We start from the raw sequence: 12,602 nt of genomic DNA on the forward strand, positions 1-12,602 counted from the left end.
AGTGGGTGAAATACTCTTTGTATTTGACAGTGCTTGCCAGATGCCTGCTACACAGTTCATAATACAGTTTGCCAGTGATACTCTCCTCCCATTTGGCATCCCATTTGTAGAGGTGGAAGGATAAGCCCTGTATGTAAATATGAGAGGGGAAATTAGCATGGCCCATATATGGCCCATGGTATTGGCAATATCAATATGAAAAACTTCTGTATTTTTCTGGTCAATTTTATAATAATCTTCCTTTGATAATAGAGAAGCAGGTATAGGAAGGTAGGAAGAAAGGAAAGAAGGAAGGTCCAATGAAGGACAGTATCAGAAGATCCTGCTTTTAAGGTCATAGTCCACCATGTTGAGAAAGCTCTCCAAGTTCAACATAAAACAGAGGACTCCCTTTCTCAGTGTGGCTTTGTCTGGAGAACATCTCTAGCCACAGATGCCTAAACATATTTTTAGTATGACCCTACACAGAACTACTCATGACTTGATGAATGAGTCCTATTCCTTTGTCCATAGGATATTAGGTACTATGTTCTGACAGTTCTTGCCCATATAATTAGGTACTGTGTTCTGACCAATTGTAGGGAGATTATCTTGTGTAATGTACGAATGTAATACCTATCCAAAAAAACAAAACATATGGCCTGTAGGAATCAGTGGAATAGGAGGTGGGTAATATGGTAGGCAGAAAGAATTCTGGGATAGAGCCTTGAACAGAGAGAGTCACTGAGGAAGATATCAGGATGTCAGGATCCGAAATTCGCCATTGCAAGATGGCGCCGGTTTCCGGGTTCTTCTAGAAGTCAGCAGTGGTAAACAACTCTTATGCGCATGCGTGAAGCCCGCCAAAAGCCATGCTAATGAAGCTTTGAGACGTGAACCAATCGAATCTACACAGGCCTCCCTTTGCTCTATATAAGCGGCCCAGTTCTGTGCTCTGGGTCTTCCGTTCTTAGCTGTCAGCTGCGCAGCCAGGCATCATGATGTATCCCCAATAAAGCGTGCTTCAGAAGGATCCTGTTGTGGCATCTTCCTTGCTGGCGAGGTGGGCGCGACAAGTGGTGCCGAAACCCGGGAACTGAATTAACACCAACGAGGCACCAGCGGAGACCCCTCTTTGAGGAGGATTCAGAACTGGCATGCGGGAAGGATCGGATCCGACTTTCTACTGAAAGGTATGCTCGTTGCAGGTGTACATCCTCTCTTTACGCTTTCATTTTCGTTTGTCTGGTCATCGTTGTTCTTATAATTTGCCTTTGTCTGAATTGTCATCGTCCAGGGCATGAGTGTGTCTGTGGGGAGCCATAGAATTGCTGTAAGTCACGGGTAGATAACCGTGCTGGCCGCCCGCTCTTGTAGATAAAAGAGAAACATGGGCAACTCCTCATCAAAGACATTGGTGCAAGCTTTGAAGGAGCTCCTCAAAGAGAGGAAGTTAACGATTCCAGAACAGACCTTAAAGGGGTTTATAAAAGAAGACGATCGAGCGGCGCCTTGGTTTATAGTTTTGGGATCGTTGACTATACCATGTTGGGATAAACTGGGATGAGACTTAGCACGAGAAAAGGAACAAGGTACCTTGGGCCCAGGTGCCTATCCTATATGGAAACTGATAAAGGCATGTTTATAAGACAAAAGATATGGAGAAAGAATAAAGGAAGGACAGAAACTATTAATAGAGTATCAAGAGAGCATGTCAGAATCAGATAGAAAGGGAGAAAAGTCTAGACATAAAAAGATAAAAAAGGGTAAATTAGAAAAGGAAGAAAAAGATCAGGTGATTCCAGAAAAAGGGAAGAGGAAAGAAAAGAGTCTGTATCCTTTATTAACAGAATTCACAGATTTTCAGGTGACAGAATCTGAGTCCAGTTCTTCTGAGTCAGAAAGAACCGATATGTCAGGGCCAGGGATGCTGGATACTTCAGATGAGGAGGATCTGGAGGAGGAAGCAGCTAAGTATGAGGAAGAAAGGTATAGACCACCTCCATATGCTCAATTGGCCCCTCCAGCATCTGAGGCAAGGCCTAAAACAACCACAGGGGCAAAAACATCTTTTATAAAATCCAAGGATAGGAGAAAAATATTGCAGACATTCCCAGTTTTTGAAGATGAGAATCAAGCAAGGTTCCATAGACCATTGGAACATAAATAGTTAAAGGAACTTGCTGAATAAGCCAGAGCATACGGTGTTAATGCATCCTATACTCAGATACAGATTGAGAGACTGGCAGCCACAGCCATGATGCCCAATGATTGGCATTCTACTGTAAGGGCTTGCCTTACTATGGGCCAATATTTGGACTGGAAATCAATTTTCTATGATCTTTGTCAGAATCAAGCTAAGGCCAATGTTGCCGCAGGCCAGCCACACTGGACTTTTGACATGCTTACAGGACAGGGGCAATGGACAGCAAATCAGATGGCCTTACCTGTGGAAGTATACACACAAATAAATAATAATGCCATTAGAGCTTGGAAACGTCTCCCTAACAAGGGAGAGGTGGCTGGAAATTTAACAAAGATCATTCAGGGTGCTGACGAGCCTTTCTCTGATTTTGTAGCTAGGATGGTAGAAACAGCGGGAAAGATCTTTGGTGATCCTGATGCATCTATGCCTTTAGTGGAACAATCGATATTTGAACAATGTACTAAGGAGTGTAGAAATGCTATCACACCCTGGAAAGGAAAAGGATTAAATGCATGGATGAAAGCCTGTATGGAACTCGGAGGCCCTCTGTCTAACTCCGGAATTGCGGCTGCCGTTCTTGCGGCTCAGAGGTCCAATAACGTGACATGTTTTAATTGTGGAAAGAAAGGACACCTAAAAAGACAGTGTAGACAACAAAAGAAACCACCTGAAAATAAAAAGATACCAGGAATTTGTCCCAAATGTAAGAAGGGTAAGCATTGGGCAAATGAATATAGGTCTATAAAGGACATAGAAGGCAGACCAATTGAAACCAGACCTGAACGACTGCCAAAAAACGGACAGTGGGGCCCATGTCCCCAGGGCCCTCAAATGTATGGGGCCATCCAGCGGAACCTGCCGAAGGTGTCATTCAGACCCCCGGGCCCAGAAGAGCGACTCCAGGTTCGGCAGGACTGGACCTCAGTTCCACCACCACAGCAGTACTAACGCCACAGATGGGATGCCAGCCTATACCCTCTGATTTCTTTGGACCTTTACCTAAAGATACGGTAGGGTTGGTGCTAGGAAGATCCTCATCTACACTTAAAGGGTTAATCATTCATCCTGGAGTCATTGACTCAGACTATGAGGGGCGGGTTAAAATATTATGTTCTTCCCCACGAGGAATTACATCTATCTCTCCGGGAGATCGCATTGCCCAACTGCTAGTTCTTCCCAGCTTGCACAAACTGTTTACTGCTCATGATGCTCAAAGAAAGATAAAGGATTTGGCTCCTCGGGAGGAGGTCATACGTATGTCTCCCTAGAAATGGATGACCGGCCCACCTTAACGTTATACGTGAACAATAAAAAATTTACCGGGATATTAGACACTGGAGCTGATACAAGTATCATCTCCACTCATTGGTGGCCGAAAAATTGGCCTTTAATGTAGGCCTCCCAGACCCTTCAGGGATTAGGTTATGAGTCCTCTCCATCAAAAAGTGCCTCCAGTTTATCATGGTACGATGAAGAAGGAAGGGAGGGAACTTTCAAACCCTATGTCCTTCCTCTTCCAGTAAATTTATGAGGAAGGGACCTATTAAAACAAATGAATTTTAAGTTAACCAATGATTATTCTACTCAAAGTCAGAAAACTATGAAGAATATGGGCTGTATTCCTGGAAAATGATTGGGAAAGTACTTACAAGGACGACTAAACCCTGTTGATGTACAACCTAAAGAAGATAGGACGGGTTTGGGTTTTTCCTAGGGGCCATTGAAGAAACTATTCCTACACCATGGTTAACAGAGGATCTGGTGTGGGTTCCTCAATGGCCTCTCTCCTTCGTAAAATTAGAAGCAGCTAAGCTACTAGTAGAGGAACAAAACTCGATGGGACATCTAGAGGTTTCCCAATCACCTTGGAACATGCCTATTTTTGTAATTAAAAAGAAATCAGGAAAATGGAGGTTATTGCATGATTTAAGAGCAATTAATAATAAAATGCAAATCATGAGACCCATTCAAAAGGGCCTGCCACTTTTATCAGCTTTACCAAAATATTGGGACTTGGTTATTATTGACATTAAGGATTGTTTCTTCTCAATTCCTCTACATCCCGATGATAGATGCAGTTTTGCTTTTACTATACCCTCTACTAATCATGAAGAACCAGATAAAAGATTTCAATGGAAGGTATTGCCACAAGGTATGGCAAATAGTCCCACTATGTGCCAATTCTATGTAGCAAAAGCCATCGATCCAGTTCGCAAAAAATATCCAAAATTGCGTATATGCCATTACATGGATGATATTCTACTTTGTAGTAATAATCAAGAAATGCTGCAAGAAGCTTTTGTATACCTAAGTCAAGAACTACAAAAAAGGGGACTGAAAATTGCCTCTGAGAAAGTACAGGAAGGAACAATAGGAAACTTCCTAGGAACAAGAATTTATTCAGATAAGGTTACGCCTCAAAAGATTACTATTAGACGAGATTCGTTAAAGACTCTTAATGATTTCCAAAAATTCTTGGGTGATATTAATTGGATTAGGCCATTTTTAAAATTATCTACATCAGAATTAAAACCTTTATTTCAAATATTAGAAGGTGATTCTCATATTTCGTCCCCTAGACACTTGACCATTGAGGCAGAAAAGGTATTAGAAAAAATAGAACAAGTAATTAAAGACTCACAACTAACTAGGATTAATGAACAACAACCATTTTCATTATGTATTTTGCCATCTCCTACTCCACCTACAGCAGTGTTATGGCAGCAAGGACCCTTGTTATGGGTACATCCTCATGTCTCACCAGGAAAAATTATAGGACATTATCCCACTAGTGTTGCTGACTTGGCCCATAAAGGACTACAATTAGCCATCACCCATTTTGGTCGTTATCCTGAGACTATTATTAGCCCATATACTGCTCATCAAATTCAGGTGTTATGTGCCAACATCGATTCTTGGGCTATTCTTAGATGTATTTTCCCTGGTATTATTGACAATCATTATCCTAAACATCCATTACTTCAATTCGCCTTAACTAATGCCCTTATTTTTCCAAGGATTACTAAGCCGGAACCTTTAACCAATGGTATTGATATTTACACAGATGGATCCAAAACAAGTATTGGTAGCTATGTTATAGATAATAAACCTTGTCAAATTCAATTTGAATTACATTCTCCAAATTAGTAGAATGTGCAGTGGTGGCCTATGTGCTCGATAAATTTTCAGCCCCCATAAACATTATTTCAGACTCACATTATGTGGTCAATGCTGTTAAATCACTTGAAGTTGCAGGACCAATCAATGCCAAGAGTTTGGTAGCCCATCTTTTTTCAGAAATAAGGACTAAGATTCAACAACAACATAGCCCATTTTTTGTATAACATATCAGAGCACATACATTATTGCCCGGACCTATGACTAAGGGCAACGCCATTGCTGATGAAGCCACACAAAAGATGTTATGGGTAAGTATAAATTCTGATGCTGCAAAACAGTTTCATGATCTATAGTATGTACCAGCTCAGACTTTGAGATTAAAATATAATATATCTCGCGCCGAAGCACGAGATATTTTTCTTCAATGCAGCAATTGTGCTGAATTCCGATCCATGCCAACCATCGAAGTTAATCCGCGGGGCTTAAGACCATTACATATTTGGCAAATGGATGTGACACATATTTCTACATTTGGAAAATTAAAATATGTTCATGTTTCTATAGATACCTGCTCTGGTGTTATACATGCTTCACCACTGGCAGGGGAAAAGACAACACGTGATTACCCATTGCCTGGAGGCTTGGGCAGCTTGGGGTAAACCCCAAATCCTAAAAACTGATAATGGTCCCACATACAGTTCAAAAACTTTTCAACAATTTTGCAAGTGACTTGGTGTAGAACACCGCACGGGTCTACCCTACAATCCCCAAGCACAGGAGATTGTGGAACGTGCCAATGGCACCCTGAAAATGTATTTACAAAAACAAAAAGGGGGAATAGGCCACTCTATGGGACCTAAAGGCACTATCTCCCTTACCTTATTTACCTTAAATTTTTTAAATTTGGATACAGCAGGACATTCTGTGGCGGACAGACATGTTATGTCTCCGCCACCTATCAGAGAACAAGTAAAATGGAAAGATGTTCTCTCTAATCAATGGAAAGGCCCGGATCCAGTAATAATAAGATCCAGGGGAGCTATCTGTGTTTTTCCGCAGGATCAAGAGAATCCTATCTGGGTACCAACAAGATTAACAAGAATTGTGAAGGCACTCGAGCATGATGCTACTATGGAAGAAACTTACACTGATGGGAGCGACACTGCTGACGCTGATAACCAACCCAGGAGAGACGATCCAACTATGGGCAGTGACAAAGACGTGGCCAGTGCCGATGCCAGTGCATAGTGAATCATCAGTTCTACGCACATTTTTATCAATGTGATCGGGAAATACCCTGTTTCAAACCTAATGCTGAAGGAACCAAAAAATAACTTTGTGAATTGCAATTCTACTGAAAGGACTTGCTATCTAGCGGAATGTTGGAATGGAAAAGATAAGAAGAATGACACTGCCATTGTGGTAAAACTGCCAACCTTTGTCCCCATTCCAGTAGAAGCGAATGAACAGATATTTCCTATTCTAAATCTTATGAGACAAAAAAGAGACTTTGGAGTAACTGCAGCCATTATATCCGCAATAGTCATCTCAGCGGCTGCTGAGACTACAGCGGCTATAACAATGACTCAATAGGTCCAAACTGCCGCGGTCATCAATGAGGTGGTCGAGAAATCTGCAACAGCACTAGCAGTCTAACGAGAGATTGATTCACATTTGGCATCAGGAATTCTCTTGGTTAATAAGTGAGTAGATTTGGTACAAAGCCAAGTGGATGAGTTGTTCAATGTTATCCAATTGTCATGTGTGTCCTCGATGCTGGGCCTTTGCATAACCCCATTGGCATATAATTCTTCATTTAGAAATGAGAGTATGTTGTTGTCTAATTATCTAAAAGGCAACTGGACTATTGAAGGTGAAAAATTGTCTAAAGATCTGCTAATGTCTATTGCTAATTTGAATGGAACTAGACTAGAACCACTTTCCATGGGAGCTTTTGTTGACTGGATTAAGGATGCTTTTAATTTCTTTAAGGAATGGGCAGGGATTGCTGTATTGGGAATTCTAATGCTTATCTCTGCCTGTATTTGTTTCTGGTGTTCTTGCAAAATTACAAAAAAAAAAAAAAAAAAAAAAAAAAAAAAAAAAAAAAAAAAAAAGAGCACATGATGATGCTATTGTTGTGCAAGCTTTGGCAGTATTGAATTAGGACAATCCCCAAGCATATGGCTGGCCGCTTTGAAAGAGTAATCATGTGATCGATTGCATTGTCTCTCTGGCTTATCGCTGTCTCAACACCACCTGCTCTCGTCTCCCCCTGATAAGTTGTTGATGCATTTCTTCTCTGCTCTCATGGCCTTTGCACTCTGAGGGTTTGTCCCATTGCACCAGAGAAGGCATGGAAACATCTTGGGATGTCAGCCTTTGCACGTCTCTGAGTCTTACCTCATTGCATGAGACAAGGTGACTCCCCCACTTTCCTAAGGGCGTCTTGATCGCTGAGCTGTAGAAGGCGAGGCTTGATCGACACCCATTTCCTCTTTCGGCATCTTGATCGCTGCGCTGTAGAAAGCAAAGCTTGATCATCACCCATCTCTTGTCATGCATCTTAATAAATATTTAAGGGGGAGATGTCAGGAGCCGACATTCGCCATTGCAAGATGGCGCCGGTTTCCAGGTTCTTCTTGAACTCAGCAGTGGTAAACAACTCTTATGCGCAAGCGTGAAGCCCGCCAAAAGCCATGCTAATGAAGCTTTGAGACGCTAACCAATCGAATCTAGACACGCCTCCCTTTGCTCTATATAAGCGGCCCAGTTCTGTGCTCTGGGTCTTCCGTTCTTAGCTGTCAGCTGCGCAGCCAGGCATCATGGTGTATCCCCAATGAAGCGTGCTTCAGAAAGATCCTGTTGTGGCGTCTTCCTTGCTGGCGAGGTGGGCGCGACATCAGGAGGACATACATGATACCTGAACATAGGTAACGAGCCACATGGCAGGATGTATATTAGAATAAATGGGTTAATTCAGTTACAAATTAATCAGGGATGAGCCTAGCAGTTTGCTCTATATATTTATAAATATGTTTTGAGTTCTAATAACTATTATGTATCTTGAGGTCAGAAGGAAGAACCCCACAACATAAGGTGTACCTTATATGGAAAAAATAATAAAAAATAACCAGAGAAAAGTCCCAGATAGAAGCACAGTGCAGAAGAAGAAAAAAAAGCTTCAAAGCTTTGTCCCTTTAAGATAAGAGGCTGAGGCCTGTTTTTTGTTTGTTTGTTTGTTTGCTTCTTTGTTTGTTTAAATAGGGCAAAAGCAGGCCACAGCCTCCAGCTCGTCCTGAAGGTAAAAACATCTCAGAATAGCAGAGTGAAAAGAGCCCAGGAAAAGTTTCTGGGATAGATAGATAGATAGATAGATAGATAGATAGATAGATAGATGGAGATAGATACATAGATATTCTTCAAAAACTCAGAGACCTACAGAATATAGTAGAGGTTTGCCAAGGCTGGGTAAGCAAACATGTCTCTAAGATATTCTGGGCCAGAAGGATGAAAAGATGCTCCAACATCATCGTGAAATTTTGAGGAATGTCCATGGAGCCAATTTCTCTTACTTCTATATTTTGGAAGTTTCTCCCCTGAACTTCCTACCTAGTAGGTAATTTTATTCCTTCTCAAATCTTTGATGGGGTTAAAAACTAGTGAGTTATCATCTTAAAATTAAACTTAACTTGTTTAGTATTTAAGAAAAATTTAAAAAGATAAGTTTAATTCTAAGCAGATATTTTAGGTTGATAAATGCAAGCTAATAGAAAGTGATTAACCATAGAACTTTGAACTCACCAAGACGGGATAGATAGTAGAGTATGGACTGGACATTATGAGTGTAATTCTTACTTGATAGATTTCATATTTCTTTCATAACTGTTCTTATTGTGTATGGTTTATTAGGTAAGGAAAGGAGTATTTTATTGTACTAAAGGGAAAATTATAGAAAGACTATCTTATCTATTTTATAAATGCTACACCTGTCAATAAAATGGGTTAATAAATGGTTTAAAGCTAATCTGGGACAAGCCTAGCTGTATGGCATAAGTATTTATAAATATATTTTGAATCTAAATAGCTATTAAAGGGCTTGAGGTTTGGAGGAAAAAAAAACCACAACTAATTCTTCCTGCCTGTAACCCGAGAACCTTTCTATACCTCACCATGAAACAATAAAAAAGAGCTACCTCTCTGAAGCTGATCCCAGAAGTCTTGTCTATGGTGCTCTTGAGCTCTCTGAACCTCAGAAGCTGCTACTGCTCTCCTTGTCCTCATTCGTCAGTGGCCAACTGAGAAAGGAGAACACCAGCTGGCATTCACACAGGGAGCCACAGAATGCAATAATTTTATGAGTTCTCACTTTAGGGGTAGCAGCATTTTTGCTTGACCATTGAGGATTGGACATCTTTCCTTTCTTTGCTTTACTTTCAGTTTGCAGTTACTCACGTGAACACCAGCTAGATATGGTTTACAGACAACTGCACCCTTTCTGTTGTGGCAGCACTCTAATAGTGCCTATACATCCTCCTAGCCTCTTTAAGACCCCAAGAGCCCCATTGGGTGTTGTAATAACCTTTTGCCTCTGGTAAAAATCCAGTAATACAGAAGCCAGTTAAAATTCTCCAGGACAAGAATAAGTCTCTTAAATCTGTGCCAATGCTTATGATCTTTGTATTTTAATCCCCTATGGCCCAGGAGTGCTGTGCATCTCTAGCAATACATCCCCTCTTTTCTATAAAGGGGAACTAAATATCATGCAAGTGAAACTCCCAGAATCACTTTTTTAGAGCCTTACATAAATATAGATGATTAAAAATTTCCCCAAAAGAGTGCCTAGACTTCTGAAATGAGGTGTTCCAATTCACACTCTGGGTTCTGTTGATGTATATTTGGAATCCTGACATCAGGACCTGTGTTGCCTACCTGACTCATAAACAGGGAAGTACAAGAATGTCCTCTTCCTTGCCCCTTCCCTTCCTTCCAATAATAGTTCTCTTCTGACAATTCATAGTGAATACCCCAGGAGGACTCCTAAAGGAGGAAAATAGAAGATGAGTCTCAAGTGACGCAAAGAACCCTGAGGATTGCAAAGTGGCTGACCTAGCCACTCTAGAAAAGTCAATTGTCTCAATCAAACACAAGCTATGCCCCAATCCACAACACTCCTCCCCTTTACACACCTCTTTCCCTCTACTAGCTTTCATTGCCTATGGAAGACTAAGACTCAGAAGTTAGGAAAAAGGCTACTAAAAATATACAGACAGAGCCCTCATCTCTGTGCCATCTATAGAACCACCATGCATGGACATTGAGCAGCTTAGTAATATCAGAGTTGATGACAATGTTCCCAATACCTTAGCCACAATGGCCCAGTGCTCCCAAGTGGGACCTTCCCCATTCATCTACAGCTAACCAGATAATATCTGCTGACTTAGTATCCTCTCCCAGCAACTGATTAAAAATATTGTGCCAAGCTGTTTGCTTGGATGAAATTCATGTACCATGGACCAAATCTACTTTAAAAAGTTTCATAGGACCCTTCTAACCCTTGAAATGGTATACATTGATCTACTTCCCCTAACCCTCTGTTCATACATTAGAAATCCTACTTAGAATGAATGTCAGATGCAGTCAAGGAAAAACAAATCACATAATCAATAGGTAGATGCACAGCAACAATAAAACTCTTCTGCTCAATTAATAAAGTGGAATCATGATCAGCTCAGCTAGGGTATCTTCTCCACAGGGATTCTGTAGACTTTACTCCCCGCTGGCTGCTTTAAGAAGGTGACTAATGTGCACTCTGGGCCTGAGATGATATAACATCCTTGTCCACAGGGCCTGGAGAGGCTTCCTCACTGACCTTTCTAAAACAAAAGCCAAAAGACTCTCCAGGATTTCATACGAAGGTACAAGTCAATTACATAGAAAGATAAGAGACCTGTAGCTGGAGCAAGGCTCCTAATCAATCTTATTTTGGCAGAAATGACCAAAAACAACGGCAGACAATCCCAGGGACAAAAAAAATGAACATTATGAAAAATGGATGGTGACTACTTGTGATATTGGGACTGCCTCATATCAGGCCACCTGTCTCATCCAAGCCTTTGCAGCTGAAACTTTGTCCAATTCAGCATATTTTAAATGTGGGGAGAGTGGTCATTGGAAGACATGCAAAATTTAGCAACAATTAGTTAAACATCAATTAGATATTGGGCACATTTGTCCCTTTAGAAGCCCCTGTTATACCCTTGTCTTGTAATTAAAAGGAAAATGTGAACCTGGAGGCTTCTCCAGCATTTAAGAGCAATCAATAAAACCATGAAAATTAAGTTCTTTCCTCAACGTGACCTCCACTCTGCCTCTGCCATATCTATATATACCCTGTTCATAAATTCAGATATTAAAGATTCCTCTTTTCAATACCACTCCATGAAAAAGATTGCAAATACGTTGCCTTTTCAATATGTAAAAATCAATAATTCGGGGCAAGTAGATAGATGCAAGTGAGAATACTCCCTCAAGGTCTGGCTAACAACCTTATGATTTGCCAAAAAGCTGTAGCTCATACATTAAAAAAACCTCCTTAAAACAGGCCTCCATGTATATCAATACGTGGATGACCCATTAATATGGCAAGATAAAAGACAGGACAAATATTAATTTCAGGAAACATGAAACAACAACCCATAAATTCACTAAAAGAAGCTTTACAATAGCAGAGGATAAGATCCAACTCCTTCCTCCCAACACATTCTTAGGGACTAAAGTTAATCTAGCCTTAGTCCAGCCAGCTAAACCTGTGATTGACCTTCCTAGTCCATTAACCCTAAGTAACCCTCAGACAATCTTAGGTAGCATTAGTTTGTTTAGACCTTGGCTGTCCATTCTGACCAATCAATTACAGACTCTACTTCACTTACTCAAGTGTAACAAAGACCCCCTTCTCTCGCAGCTCTTTAACACCAGGAGCAAAGGAAGCTCTTCTATTAACAACCGCATTAAAAATTCCTCTCTGACATATTAAGAGCCACATAAGCCAATACAAGTCCCTACATCAAATTCCTCTCCCATGGTAGTTGCAGCCTTATATAAACCTCAGTGGATCTGATAATGGCTCCATACACTATTAAGGGAAAAACTTTGATTATTAACTGAGGTCAATGCTTTTTGCACAACAATAAAAACAGGAAGAGAACACATATTACAAATTATAGGCAAAAAACCTGAAGGAATTCTCTTACCCTTCCCCCTCACAGATATCCAAATGCTCCTGAGAAACCACAAC

The sequence above is a fragment of the Acomys russatus genome, chromosome 24 (genome assembly GCF_903995435.1).
Source record: "Acomys russatus chromosome 24, mAcoRus1.1, whole genome shotgun sequence".
In the NCBI taxonomy this organism is placed as follows: Eukaryota; Metazoa; Chordata; class Mammalia; order Rodentia; family Muridae; genus Acomys; species Acomys russatus.